The sequence below is a fragment of the Silene latifolia genome, chromosome 8, assembly GCF_048544455.1.
Source record: "Silene latifolia isolate original U9 population chromosome 8, ASM4854445v1, whole genome shotgun sequence".
NCBI classification, from domain to species: domain Eukaryota; kingdom Viridiplantae; phylum Streptophyta; class Magnoliopsida; order Caryophyllales; family Caryophyllaceae; genus Silene; species Silene latifolia.
The window spans coordinates 72,080,847-72,096,904 of NC_133533.1; the positions used below are offsets into that span (position 1 = coordinate 72,080,847).

Consider the following 16,058-nt stretch of genomic DNA (forward strand, 5'->3'; position numbering starts at 1 on the left):
AACGTCTTCAAGTATGTGTGTGTGTGAAGAAGATGAGATGAAAGAGAGAAAGACAACTTATAATTGAGAGAAAATTTGTAATGAATTGTATACTTGATTGATATTGTGTAAACTTGTGAATATTACAAATACATGTGCTTTCCTTATATAGGCAGAGTTGATTTTTGTTTCAAGTTGGTTTAGGAAACTTGTTCCTATCTGACTTCTTTAACAACCTGAACAAACTCTTAACTAACTTCTATATTCCAACACCACCGTGGTCACAACCCCGATCGAGGCCGCGACTATTACTTGTTTTGCATTCAAAATTCTTTAAACGAAACATTATCATGAAGACCACCCCAGTTTGTCAAGTATGTTTCCCGGAATGGAGGCCGAGTACGTGAGCACAAAACAACTCATACTCGACGTTTTTCCTCAAATCCAATACCTATCTTATTGTATTATCCAATTAACCCAGAAATACGATATCTTGATGTACGGGCCTAGTACATGAGCACAAAACTAACTCATACTTGGCATTTTCCCTCAAAGCTAATAGATAGTTTATCATTATATTCCCTCTGTCCTAGTGAATAGTTTACATTTACTTTATTTTGTAAGGGGGAAATAGGGAGTATTATCAAATTAACCCAGAAACTCAATATCTTTATATACGAGCGTGTACTATACACCACTTAACCCATATTATATCAATCCCGAGGCTATAACGACTTCAGTTGAAAACCCGGCTACACTTAAGTAACCCAATGGATTACACATATCACCAACATACGGGTTGGTAAGTGATTTTTTTACATTTTCTAAGAATCAGAATTCCATATGAACCTCTTCTTCTCATAAATTGGGAAACCAAACAAGATCCAATTTTATCAATTCTAACCCACATGAATTTGAAAAGCAAACAAACAACTCCTTACAATAGAGTTTTATTAATCGAATGTCGTCTTGCATGATATAGGGTGAGCTATTTATAATAGCACAATTCATTAAATCCTAACCCTAGTTTAGCAAACTTTATTGGTAATCGGCCCAATGGGCCGAATATCCTAATACTCTCCCGCAATCGTAAAGGCAGTAATACGAACTTTATGAATGGAGAATTACAAGAAATCATAATCAATAAAAAAAAGTCTTCATCTCGATCTTTCTTCATAAAACTTCTTATCTTCACAAGGTAGTAAAGGGTGCGTATTAGGACTCGCCAGACAATTTTCATTGCGTATAGGACTCGCCAGACAATTTTCATTGCGTAACTCGCTAGTTTTTTTTTTTAGTTGCGTAACTCGCCAGTTTTTTTTTAGTTGCGTAATTCGCTAGTTTTTTTTTTTCAGTTGCGTAACTCACCAGTTTTTTTTTTCTTCACCACCTTGATCAAAGTTAGAAGTTTTATTTTTCTTTTTTTTGATAAAGACAAAGGATTAGAACACTTGTTTCTTTTTCAATTTGACGGGAACATCTTCCATCAAAAATCATCTATGGAAAATGGAATAGTAAACAGATACTCCAAAACTAAAGTCCATTAGTGCTCCACATAAACCATATGTGCCGGATGATAAACAAATCATCCGAATGATGCACAAACTATAAGAGATAAAGCAATAGTGAAGAAAGTTTGTATTGTATTGAACGAATATGAGTACAATGTGTCGATATATATACAAGAGACGGAAACCCTACACCTTGGAGCCTAAGTAAGCTATCAAGACAAGAATAAGAAAATACAATGACCATATTTACAAAGATACACAAGATATTACTAAGACGGAATAATCTCGTTATTATTTACTTCCTTAACATTCCCCCGCAAGATGGACTGTCCATCGACAAGTCCAATCTTGGATAGTAGACTTTCAAACCGAGGACGGGGTAGGGGTTTGGTGAGCGCATCTGGGAGTTGATCGTCACCACTGATATCCTTCTTGTACCTGTGCACGAACAAAATGAAAAGCAAGAGCGACATGTTTCATGCGAGAGTGAAACACGGGATTAGCTGAGTAATGAGTGGTGCTTAAATTGTCACAGTAAACGGCTGGCGAAGAGGTGATATGCAGGCCAAGTTCTTTGAGTAAGGAGCTGACCCACATAAGTTCGGAGGTAGTATCGGCAACGGCGCGAAAACTCAGCTTCAGTAGAAGAGAGAGCAAGAGCCTTTTGCTTCTTTGATGCCCAAGCAATGGGATTCTTGCCAACGTAGACGAGGTAGCCAGAGGTAGAGACATAGTTATATTTGTCTCCGGCCCAATCCGTACCACTGAAAGCGTGTAGTTGAAGGGGATTGTTACGATGTAATTGAATGCCAAGGTGCATAGTGCCATGAAGATATCGAAGTAGATGTTTTAGGGCAGTCCAATGAGTGCTTTGTGGCTTTTGTATAAACTGAGCAAGTTTATTGACAGTGAACGAAATATCCGGGCGTGTGATGGATAGATATTGCAGGCTACCAACAGCGGAGCGATAAGCTGTAACATCGCATAAAGGAGCATTTGTGTCGATGAGGAGAGGAGGGTGAGGCAGCATAGGGGTGGTCGATGGCTTGCTATCGAGCATGTCATGACAGTGGAGAATATCATATATGTATTTAGTTTGAGATAGGATGAGACCTTTGCTATTAGGGGTAACTTCAACTCCTAAAAAGTAGGAGAGGGGACCTAAATCTTTAAGAGAAAACTGGGTGGCAAACTGAGAGACAAAGTCCGTGAGAAACGAGTGTGAGGGTCCTGTGACGATTATATCGTCAACATTAACAAGGGCATAGAGAAGATTATGATGATGCTTGTAAATAAATAGAGAGGGATCAGAGAGTGCAGCGCAGAACCCAAATTGAATAAGGTAGCGTTTGAGCTCTTTGTACCATGCTCGAGGCGCCTGTTTGAGGCCGTAGATGGCCTTTTATAGCCGGCAAACATGGTTGGATTGGTATTGTGAATGAAGTCGGGTGGTTGACTCATATAGACAGTTTCATGAAGCGTACCTTGAAGGAAAACGTTGTTGATATCTAATTGACGAAAGGACCAACCTTTACTGAGAGCAAGGGATAGTAGCAACCAAATTGTGAAGGGTTTGACAACCGGACTAAACGTATCAGTGTAATTAATACCATGACGTTGATGAAATCCTTTGGCAACTAACCGAGCCTTGCACTTTTGTATTGTGTTGTCAGGATTGTATTTTACACGGAATACCCATTTGCAACCGATAATGTTATGAGCTTCTTGTGCAGGAACGAGAGACCATGTACCATTTCAAAGTAAAGCATTGTACTCCTCGATCATAGTATCACGCCATTGGGGTGAGGCAAGGGCTTGCTTGGTAGTAGTGGGAAGGGATTCTGGAGTGGTAGTGATGGCGAGCTTGGCATAATTGGGGTTGGGTTTGCGACTATCGTTAGACAGTCTTGTTATGACATAACGAGGGGAAAGTTGTTTTATGGCGGGTTTGGGTTGAGGAGGGTCAAAGGCATCGGTAGGAGGGGGTTGAGGAGGATCAGGGGTAGGCGTATGAGTAGGAGAGAGAGGTGGAGTGCGGTTAGGGGAGGGAGTGAGTTGTGGGACAGTAGCAGGGGATTCAGTGGCCGTGGAGGGAGTTGTCGTGGAGGGAGTGGTAGTGGTGTGGGGCAGGAACATAATGGGAAGTTCACACCAATTAGAAAGAGAAGGGACAGAAGCTTTGTGGGGTTGGGAGTCTAGTCGAGGATACGGAAATTCCGTTTCAACAAATGTGACATGACGGGAGGTGTAAATTATATTTGTGACAGGATCAAGTTACTGATATGCACTTTGTGTTTTAGAGTAGCCTAAGAAGACACATGTTATGGATTTGGGTTCGATTTTATTAGAGGAGTAAGGCCGTAACCACGGGTAGCAAAGGCATACGAAGGCACGGAGTTTGTTATAGTTAGGAGAGATGTCGAAGAAACGAGAATAAGGAGACAGATTTTGAAGTGTGGGGGTTGGTAAATGATTGATAAGGTAGACGACGGTATTAAAAGCATGAGACCAGAAATGAGTTGGTAAGCGAGCATGAGTAAGAAGTGCTAAACTTGTTTCGACTATGTGACGATGATGCCGCTCCGCATACCCATTATGTTGAGGAGTATGGGGCGGAGATGTAAGGTGTGAAATTCCATGTTGAAGGAGTGAAGGCGTGATTTTAATATATTCGCCACCATTATCCGAAAACATTTGTATAATGGGACGATTAAAGTATTTTTCAACGAGAAGTTTAAATTGAAGGAAAACATTAAGGGTATCGGACATTTTCTTTAACGGGTAAAGCCATGTGTATTTCCTAAAGTGATCGACAAATAGCACGTAGTATTTAAAACCATCATGGGAGTGAGTCGGGGATGACCAAACATCAGAGAAGATTAGTTCAAGAGGAGCATTCGATGTAAGAATTCAAGCATAGAAAGGAAGTTTGTGACATTTATTGATCTTTCACGCATTACAATAATGAAAACTGGAAACGAAAATAGGTAAATTAAAGTTGCTTTAAAGAAACGAAAAAACAGGAAGGACAGGGTGACCAAGACGATGATGCCACAACAGAGTAGACGGGGACGTTGCGGTAACAAGAGCACGAGAGGACGACGGGTGCCATGTGTAAATACCACGATCAAGTGTGCCGTGGAGGAGGATTCTGGCCGTCAATGCATCCTTAAAGAAGAAATTAGAGGATGAGAATTCAATAGTAGCATTATTGTCAATACAGAATTGCGAAACAGACAAAATATTACGGGAAATTAAAAGGTGTAGATACCTCATTTCTGCACCTCCCGCAAACCATCCGGTGATGATTGGGCCGCATGTTTGGTACACGGAACGATTTATGACAGTTCATAAGTTTATCGTCAAGTGATAGCTCAAATACTTGTGTCTACCCCTTGGTCGTCATCTACGCGCCATTACGGTCATTTTGACGTCCGGGTCAAAAACCGTCTTCATTTTCTAATAAACCGTTTAAAATGCCGAGTCGGAATGTTCTGGAATATTCCGGATATTTGTATTCCATAATTTAAATCTTTTCATCTTTTGGCAAAATATATCCCGAAATCATATTTTAAACAATAAGGAAGTTGAGATCTACTGCAATTCCATAACAGAAACGCAGAAAATCTTTCTTCCGCAGGAGGAAACTTCTGGGGAAAGGACGTTGCACCTACTGCGCCTCTTCCAAGAGCCGCAGTGCTTGGTGCGCCTCTTCCCCAGCCCTTTTCTGCATATTTTTAAATCTTTTCGAGATTTGTTTCCAAAGTTTTACCGTAACCATAATTCCTCCGTGTGATTAGTATAAATAGGGACCTTCGTTCCTCATATTTCTCACGCGAGTATCCGCCCTTCTCTTCTCCCTTTGCATTATAAGACCGCACTCTTTGCTTATTGACGTCTACGTGCTTGAACTTTCGACCACGTAAGCTCGGATCCTTCTGAGTACCAGTCTCGTTTTGCTTGACCGACCAATTTGACCAACTCCACTCAATTAATCAAATCAATTTAATTTAACTCCTCTTACGAGGGCACTTTCATCATACATTCGAGTCGAGCAATCACTAATCGTTAACTTAGTTAATCTCGTTTCGTCAAACATGTAAGTCTTAGGGTGTAAATCCCATGTTTTATTATTGTATTTTATTATTGTATAAATTATTGTAGGATTTACGTCAAAAACATGTTTAAAACCGATTTATAAAACCTTTATCAAACCTATTTTCACGGATTAACAGAAGACAGACGTCGAGAAGAAACGCAGCAACTGATGCGCCCCTTCGAAGAGTCGCAATATCTGTTGCGCCTCTTCCTGAGCCTGCCGCAGTTTCTGCCTTTCTTCTTCTTCCTTTGTTCTTTGTTGATTCGTTCCTTTTATTCGTCTTTTCTTATTTTCTTCATATTTTCTTCATAATTATAATACATAATTCATAATTATTTATCACCCCTTTAAATATCCGACCTAAATCCCAAGTAATCAATATTTGTGGGTTTTCGTCATTAAAATCAAACCCTGATTTTAGAGATTCGATTTGTTCGTATCAAGTCTCTGGAATTACCTTTTGTATATCTTTCATCTATTTATCACCATCTTCATCAATAGTTTAACATAGCAAACCTAATTAATTTGTATTAATAAACCTAATTTGTAATTAGTTTATAATTCACTTTAATTCGTTCTAATTTATTTAAGTTCGTTCTTTATTGCTTTTATGACAAATTCGCATGTAAATAATATGTTAAATCACCTTTACTCGAGTCGAATGTCAATAATCGATCATTAAAATTACTAATGAAACAATATGCAGTTCCGGCTTCACAGCCATAACTCACCTCAGGAACAGACGCAGTGACCACTGCGCCTCTTCCAAGGGACACAGCAATTCTGCGCCTATTCCGGGTTGATTTCTGTCCCTGAACTTCCATTTCTGCTTTGACCTAGTTTATTAGTTTTACGTATTAGTCGACTATTAATCCCAATATCGTCAATAATCTGTCCGTTTCTAACCTTTATTTTCCTTGTCTTTTCTAAAATTATCCGTTTTAAACGTATTTTCGACGTAAATGATTAAACCATTGTAATTATTGTAATTTTAATTATGGTTTGTTTTATTTATTATATTCTTTATTATCGTTTGTTTGCTTTCACATGTAATCAACCTTAAATTCCTATTTGGACCCTAATGTATGCTAATCTACATGTTCACCGACATAGCTAATTCTCACATGCTAGGACTAATTTATTGGATGTTGCATTACATGCATATAATCGACAACATATCAAGTATAGATAATTTCCCTAGTCATTAGTAGAGACCGCTATCGAGGCGGGTGGGATTAGGTGTTCATTAAAAGGACTTACTAATACGTAGTACCCTCACCCCTTACTCCAGATCTCTGTAAACATCCGTGTTCATTGGCATCCACGAGAGTCATTCTAGACATTGAATGCTAAGGATAACGAGTTCTTAGTGTCTATGTCATTACTTTGTGTCTTGACATGACGCGAAGTATTCGAACGGTTTCCAATTTTCCACAATAAATTGGTGGCGACTCCACAAATGCAAACACTTGTTTTCCCAAGCGCCCCCGTGTCCACAGTTTGGCGACTCCGCTGGGGAGTAATACACTTACGTGTTGCCGAGGGTGAAACTTGAACAAGGTTAGGGAATAGTTTATATGAGATAGTTGTCAGTTTTCATTACTCGACCTTCTTAGGTCGTTTTATTCGGCCTTCCTAGGCCCAACCCAACTCATTCGACCAATCGTCCCGTCTGGACGGTCCAAATTCTTATCTGGGCCTAAAGATAGATAGCAATTGACGTCACCCATACCGTGATGCTTACTCATGTTTGTATCAAGGGCTTTCACTACTCGAGGGAGTGGACTAGGAACCGACCTTACTCATGGTTGGCACGGACCTCTCCACAGACCAGGGTTTGATTGCTTGGTATGGCAACCCACCTTTTAAGCCAAAACCCTTATAAATGCACTCAGCATACCGTTATAATGTATGTTTGTATCATATACGTGATCACCTTTTTTGTAAACAAAACCATGGCGAAATTTTGTAAAATAAAATCCTTTTCAAAATGTAAACATTTTCAAAATAGCGCAAAATAAGCCGAAACTCTGTCCAAATGTCAAGTCAAACTTCGGGCCTCAAACTCGTGTAACAAAAAAACGTAAAACAAAAACGCCAAAAAAAAAACGGGTAAAAAAAACATTTTAAACCAAAACATTTTCAAACCATGTAAATGTAAAGATGTAAATTCAATTGGGCTAAGTTAGAGTCAAAATTCAAACCCGACTATGTCCTAGTCGGAACTCTGTCGAGTTATAAACCCGTCTTCCTTTACATTTTGGGTCATTTCAAGTTCAAGTCAAGTCTTAAGGCGTCACACCATCATTTTGGACTCCCTACCTCAATCACTACTACAGATACAGGCTATAACAACGGTTAAAAACCGTTGTTATATAAAAAAACGGACATTGTTAAAGCATCCGTTGTTAAAGGTTTTAACAACGGTTGGTTTTTCTAAGTAACTCGTTGTGAAAACTATTAACAACGGTTTAAAGTAGAAAAAACCGTTGTGGAAAGTGTGACTAAATTTTGGTGGGAATATTATAACAATGGTTACAGTAGAAAAAATCGTTGTTATAACTAAAGACAACGGTTTTTTTTAAAACCGTTGTTGTTGATTTTTTTTAAAAATAAATAAATTAAAGTATATATTAATAGATGCATGCATTATTACTGCCCCTTATAATTCTGATGCATGCATTATTACTGCCAAATCCCTGCATATGAAAGGACAATATATGGAATGAGAAGGGTTATAAGATTTGAAGTAGATATGATGGCACAACTTCCTAAACATATATTAATTAAAAAATAACTCAAACGACACATTACTAATTATAAATTCATGCATTATCTCAATAACCATTCCATTATCTCACTATCTCCACGTCCTAAACTGCTTCAAACCCTAAATCTTTAAAACAAACTCCAAACTTCCTTGAACAATGAATGATACCATCCGTAATACATGCATTATGACCGAGTACAACAAGAGTTTCATCCGTCAGTTGCTGGACATCGAGGGCAGGTACAGGAGCTACCTTAAGGACGCTCGGACCGCACTCAAGGACGCAAAAAAAAGGCTTGACAGAGCAGCAAATGTTGCAGCTATATGACGATATAGCAACTGCGGAACGAAACCTCCAAATAGCAAAGGAGGAGAGGATGGATATCATAGAAGAGACTAAAACTCTCTATGCATTTATAAGAATTGCATTTTTAGCAATGTAATTCGTTTTTATGTATTTATATATTAATTAATTAAGTTTATTATGCATTCCTCTCCATCATCTTCTTCTTTGTTTTATTTTATTTAATTATTTTTACAAGCTAATAAACGCAGAAAAACAACAGTGACAAAACTAATTAAGCGAATAATACTTAGAGAAAGAACAATAATGATCGATAAAAACACATGCAAATGAAATAATTAGAGAAAGAAAATAATGACTGAGATGACAAAACCTAAAACCATGCATATAAAGCGATACCTGATAATTAGAGAAAGTAAGAGACGATGACAATAACAGTGACGGAGATGATAAAGCGACGATGAGAAAGAGAGAAAGAGACGATGAGAAAGTGTGTGTTTGTGTTTGTGTTAGCTTTTTGTTTGTGGCTGTAGCTGATCTGTGTTTGTGTGGTTTATATTATGGAAAGTGTTGACAACGGTTTTTACACATAAACCCGTTGTCATTAGAGAATATATTAACAACGGGTCCTTAGAAAACCGTTGTTAAAAAGTATTAACAACGGGTTTATATATAACCGTTGTAATTACTTTTCACTAACTTTGCGCCAAATTATTAACAACGGTTATAATGTATTACAAAGTAAACTGTTGTTATTAGTTTTTATATTAACAACGGTTGTGCAAGTTTGAGCCCTTGTTAAAACCTATAACAACGGTTATCAACACATAACCGTTGTAATTAAGTTTAGTAAAATTCGCGCCATCCATTCTACGTCTTATGGTGATTTTCGTGAATAAGCGTTGTTAAATGGGCGTTGTAGTTGCCTGGATTTGTAGTAGTGAATTTAGTTAGAATATAAACATTTCCATATCTCGACTCACACACTCGAGGCTAACACATCGAGTCATTCCAAAATCCGTCTCTCGAATTCTCCTAATGACACGTTCGGGACACACATACCCGAACTTCGAGTCAAGTCTATCTTAAAACACAGGTCTTAGAATCAACACGTGTCATCAATCCCGTCAATCCAGTCAACCATATAAATGTCACTCTGTCAAAGTTAACACTCGAGTCTAAAATTAAAGTCAAGCACAGTGAATTCAAACACGAGAAGTCGCTCACGACATTTCACGTATTCACATGTCAAGTCTAGATTTGTCATCTTGTCCCTTCCTTTGTTTGTTGCCTTAGTATGCGTGATCCTATGTCGAATCGAGTTGTAACGCGCGTCATTTCTGTCGAGTAGGAATCCAGCGAGTTCCGTCAGCCAGCAAAGTTACGAAGCAGTTCAAGCCACAATCACCATGTCCCTCCAAGAAGTTTATGCCATGGTTCTATGAGTTCAAGCTACAGTGGAAAATTTGAGCATTCGCGTCCTCACCCTTGAAAATGGGATGGTGGAAAAGAACACACCACCTAGAGAAACCTCTAGTGTAGGTCGTCCAAAGCTTACCTCTTGCAATAACTCTAGTTTAGGCATGTTTTATGCCGATGCTTTGATGAGACTCTCCGCCCAAGACAAGCTACATCCAATAGGTCCGACTCCGGATCCACCTTTAGAGAAGAAGGTGAACCTCTGGGAGGGCAACAAATACTGTCTATATCACCAAGAAAGAAGCCATGATATTGAAGAGTGTTTTCTCTTGAAACACACCATCCAAGATATGATCGAAGAGGGCAAGCTTCCAATGCCACTTTCTGTTGAGCAATTCGAGAAAATCAACCCTCTTGGGTCTAGTATCATTAAACATGATGAAGAATCATTCCTAGATTGTTCTCATATCCTCGATCCTCGTAACGACAAAAAGATCAATGTCCTCGAAGACGACGATATCCAAAATGGAATGCTCATGCTTTCCATGGCCTTTGATGCGTGTCATTTATATGATGTTTTATACCTCATTTTACATGCATTTCAGAGCTCATTTGTGTAGTTTAAGCTACCATTTCCCCTATTTCCGTCTACTTTCGTGTTTTTGTACATTATTGCAGGAATGTGAAGAATTCAACGGAAATTGAGCTAAATCTGTCCCCGAGTATCCTGCATTGCATTTGACGTGAAGTATTCACTTAAGGAACGAGCTTGGTGCACATTTCAAGGCCCGAAAGACAAATCCACAAAACTATAGAAGTCATAGTACGGCTTAGCATCGATCGACCAGTAGACTTAGTCGATCGACCAACCCACGGATCCGAAGCTATCAGACATCGCATCCGATCGATCGACCGGCCCCAAAGAATCGATCGACCAAGACACTACTTCAGACGAGAATTAAAAGATTGGGAAACTTGAAGCCCATGGTATTTAGGTTTTGGAAATAAAAGTTACGTTAGTTGGCTATATAACGTAACCTAGAACATCAGAATAGACATCGAATGATTATCTAGTTTTACAATCAGTTTTAGAATATCAATAATTAGGGTTCGGAATATTGTTTTGCATTGGATTTTCATTCGTACTTCTAATCATTCCGTTACAATTCTTCTGCAATTTTGGTATTCCTTCTGTTCTATTTCAGTTCATCTTTATTGTGTTGATAGAATAGGAATTGCTAGTTAGATTCCAAAGCCAATTTTATCATTTTATGTTATTTATTTATCTTTCCGTATTAATCATGAATTCAGTATATTTAATAGTCAATCTTATTGTTGTTATCATTCTTAGTATGAGTAGCTAATTTATTCGTGCTAGGATGTAGGGGAATTATAGTGTAGGCGGCAATAGAATTAACATGGCCTGAAATCGCGTGTCAGTCGATCGACTGCCATACCTGGTCGATCGACTGACCACGTGAGGTTTACCCTCGTTTTAATTGATTTAAATGTTGTATTTGACGAATCGAATGCATGCGACTAGTTGAATGCTTAATATATGACTGACCCATTAGATCGAAAGATAGGGAAAGTTGTTGGATCACCAATTAAAATGACTAAACTATGCTGAGATCGAAAGATAGGTAAAGTTTAGATTATTAGTCACTTTTCAGGACGAGAGTCAGTATTAGTGATATTAGGGACTTATAACGAGATCTGTAAAGAGTGGACCGAGAGGACCTCTTGTTTTCCCGCCTCATGTGTTAGATTTAGACCAACTTAGTTTGCTGCCGCCGAAACTATAGTGAACCGACCATCCTAGTATCCTTCTTTATATTTGATTTAATATATTTCTTTAGTTTATTATTTTTATTGTCATTAGCTATAGACCAAATCAAATCAACCCCCACACCTGTTACCTTAGACTAAATTTAGACAACTTTTGATTACATTCGCCTCCGTGTGGTTCGACCCTGTTACCACTAGCCTAGGTTAGTTTTAATAGGAATTATAAATATTATTTTTGGTACTCACAACGACGGGTATCAAATTTTGGCGCCGTTGCCGGGGAGGAAATTGTTCTAATTTTTAGTTGTTTTATTTTAGTCTGTTTCTTAGTTTAAGGGACATTCGTTCCTTAAACTATTCTCATATTCTTTTTGTAGTTTCTTCTTATGCGCAGGTCACAAGGTGGTGAATTAGTACCTTTCAATCCTGAGATTGAGAAGACCTTGCGTGAGTTGAGACGATCATCAAGGGTATTGCCGACAGAGGAAGAGCTGAGTACTCTGTCTAGTTACTACGAGAACAAACTATTCGAAGAAGACCCACCTGCATCTCCTGCTTCTACTTCTTCAGCTGAGACAGTCACATCTCCGGAAATTACAGCCATGGCTGAAGAAGCAACTATAGCAAGTCATTCTGAGCCGACAGCTGAAAATCTTTACAAGGGGTTCGAATTACCTGGAGCTGATAGGAAATTCGAACCGAAGCCTTCCTATATCAACTTAGTTGAGAGGAACTGATTCGGGGTGCTTTGCAAATGAAGATGCAGCCAAGCATATGGAGATATTTATCGATTACTGCTGCTCTATACCCCCCACCGACCGGTGTGATCCAGGACCAGATAAAGGAGACTATGTTTATATTCTCACTCCGTGATGTTGCAAGGGAGTGGTACAGAGATCTGGATCGAGCTGCTCATGGGATCACCGACTGGAATTCTTTAGCCCTGGCATTTTATAAGAAGTACTTCTTTTCCTCAAAGACTAATGCCATTAGAGCTCAGATCACGAGCTTTAAACAAGGGCCGGATGAGAATTTTCATGAAGCATGGGTTCGTTTCAAGAAGCTGGTGCGAACTCTTCCGCACCATGGGTTCAAAAAATGGAGTCTTTGCAATCAGTTCTATAACGGGCTGTATGACGATCAGAGGGCTATTTTAGATGTTGCCGCCAATGGCCGATTTGCAGAGAATATGAGAGAGACTAAGGGGTGGAAGATCATTGATGACTTAGCCACGCATAAAGCTGAGTATGGGAATTCCAGGGGGAATCAAAGGAGGAGTGCTGAATCTCCTTTTGTAGCTGCACTTGAAGCTCTCACTGCGAGATTTCACAAGTATGAACTGGGAGGAGCCTCAAAAGGAGGTATTTACCAAGTGAATGCAGTGTCAGACAGTCCTTTCGTCTGCAGAAGGTGTGGAGCTGAGGGACATGTTTCAGAAAATTGTCCTAATCCCTTTGAGTCTTGTGCTGCCTTTCAACATTATAGGCAGACAAACACCTACTATGAGCCTAATGTTCATCCCAACTTGAGGTGGAGTAGCCAGAATGTCCTAAATCAAACTCCACCTCCACAGCAGCAGCAAGCCTATGTGCCCTCTCATCATAAGCAACAACAATATCAAAAACCTCCCTATGTGCCGCAGCAGCAACAATCTCAAAATTCTGAATTTGCTGAGTTGAAGAATATGTTGCAAAAGGAGTCCTAAGCTAGAGAGGCCGGAATGAAACTTTTAGAAAGCCAAATTGCTCAATTGGCTAGCAAGAGCACCACTCGAGCTCCGGGACACTTACCGATTCAGACGGACTAAAAAGAGACCCTAAATGCCATTACTTTGAGGAGTGGGTCTACCCTGGAGGGGCCTGCTATGGTCGAGGATGCCCCTGCAAAAGATGAGGCGAACCCGAGTCAGGATAAAGCTGTAACGAATAATACCAAGAAAAAGGCGTCTACCAGGTATACCAGTCGATCGACTGATGTACCCGGTCGATCGACTGAAGTGCGGGTTATTGGAGCTTCTGGAACTGTAGACCTCAGTCGATCGACTAAGCAAGGTGGTCGATCGACTGGAGCCGCTGCTGATATTGAGCAATTTCGTCCCCCAATGCCCAATAATTTGAGAGACCACTTATTTCGGGGTACGACAACTCTGAAAGTATTGGGGCAAGACCCGAGTGCTGATGGGTCGGGTCCGTGCAAGCACGACCCAATGTCGATCAATGGTTCATATTTGAGACGGTCTGAAGAGGGGTCAAGCTTCAATAAGGAGAAGGTTGTGGACTTCCAGCCTAAGTCCACGGATGCCGGCATGCGAGATTTAGAAGAGAGGGCTAAGTTACTTCTTTCAGCCCCTTATCCAGAGAGACTAGTGCCGACAAAGGAACAGGTATCTTTCAATAAATTTGAAAATGTTGTTCGTAGTCTTAACGTACAAGTACCTTTCCTTGAATTAGTGAATCAAGTGCCCGTTTATATGAAGTTCATGAAGCAATTACTGTCTAAAAAGAGGTCACTTGAAACCGTGCATACTGTTGCACTGACTGAGGAAACTTGTTCTTACCTGTCTCACACTGCACTCCATAAGCTAGAGGACCCAGGTAGCTTTTCCGTTCCTTGTAATATAGGTACCTTTTCGATTGAGAAGGCATTATGTGACTTAGGAGCTAGTATAAGCGTCATGCCCTTGAGTCTTGCTCGAAAGTTAAAATTGAATAGGTTTGCTGTTACGAACATGACCGTTCAGATGGTTGATCGCTCTGTGGTCCAGCCTATAAGAGTCTTAGAGGACATCCCTGTGCAAATAGGGAAGTTTTTCTTCCCTGTAGACTTTGTGGTCCTAGATATGCCTGAGGATGCCCACATACCTATCATTCTAGGTAGGTCATTTCTGCACACTGCTGGTGCAGTTATTGATGTTGGTTCTGGGACCCTGACCTTTAAAGTGGGGAAGCATTCTATTGTCTTCGCCCAGACAGCTAGGAAGAAGGACCCCATGTGGTCTGTCACCTGTAATACGGTTTCTGAAAAGAAATCATACTTTGTACTTCCTGACATGCCTATCTCTACTCCTATTCCAGTTGTAACCCCTCCGCTCCGGACTGGGAGCAAGAAGGAGGAAGATTCTGTTGTTTTAGACATTGCAGGAGCTGGTTTGGGGAAGGAAGAGCCGCGGGTTGCTCCAGCTGTGAAGGAGCGAATCGTTTCGAGAGGCGGTCTTGGATGCCTGAGTTATGGCACTGATGAGGAGCTTGAAGATGAGCCAGCCAAAGTGACACAGTCCGACTTGGACTTTGATGAGCCGGAAGAGGTCATTGATTGGGGAGATGACGAAGCTGTTGATCCGTCAAGCTCTACGGATGCTGAAGTTGAGAAGAGTGCCGCTGAGACGATGAGCACTATTGAGGCTACCTCTTGTAGCCAGAAGCCGACGAAGTGGGCCATACCGTGGCCGTTCTTGATCAACTATTAGTTGATCGAATTCTTTATCAAAAACTTTCATTTTATTGCTTTTAAACACTTTTTATTGCTTTTGTGTGCGCGAGACTTCGCATTTAATTATTTTGTTTAGGATTTTTAAGCATTTTAGACTTTACTTTGGGTTTTGCGCAATTTTGGGCGCGTATTATTGTGCATTTGCAGGTTTTTAGACCTCATTAGCTCAAGTTATTGAGCAAATACGAAGAAATCAGAAGTTACAGCAGTATTTTCAGTCGATTGACTGGGATATGTGGTCGATCGACTGGTCTGCAGTTTCCAGGAGCTACTGTTCCCTTCACCTTGGTCGATCGACTGAGTGATGTAGTCGATCGACCACCCTGCACTGCTGTACATGTTCACGACCTCTCCCCTGTTGTGTTTGGTCGATTTGCGGAATTGAGGGAGTTTTCTACTCCACCGTTATCTTCCGTCATTATTTATTTCTTCTATTATGCACAAATTATCGCTTCACTATTGCTTTCTAGGTTTTATGCGTGGTATTTGTTTGTCTTTCAGGTACTTATTAGTAGCATTGATGGCTACTGAAACCTCCTAGCTCACGCTGGTTTGGGGAGGTTTCCTTTTGCTGCGCCTAAGTCTTGTGAGTTCCTGATTTCCACTTCATGTCTTGTTTGTTTAATTTTCTCGCAAATTCCCGTTTCTCATTTCTTCATTACATGATTTTGCACAATGGGGACATTGTGCGATTTGGTT

At 40.0% G+C, this 16,058-nt stretch overlaps 1 non-coding gene across 1 annotated transcript; it reads right to left on the bottom strand.

The window, feature by feature from the left end:
• Positions 1-12,855: 12,855 nt before the first annotated feature.
• Positions 12,856-12,962, bottom strand: LOC141598045 (small nucleolar RNA R71). The gene has a single exon (XR_012523248.1). It is a non-coding gene; the product is annotated as a small nucleolar RNA R71 (small nucleolar RNA).
• Positions 12,963-16,058: the final 3,096 nt, after the last annotated feature.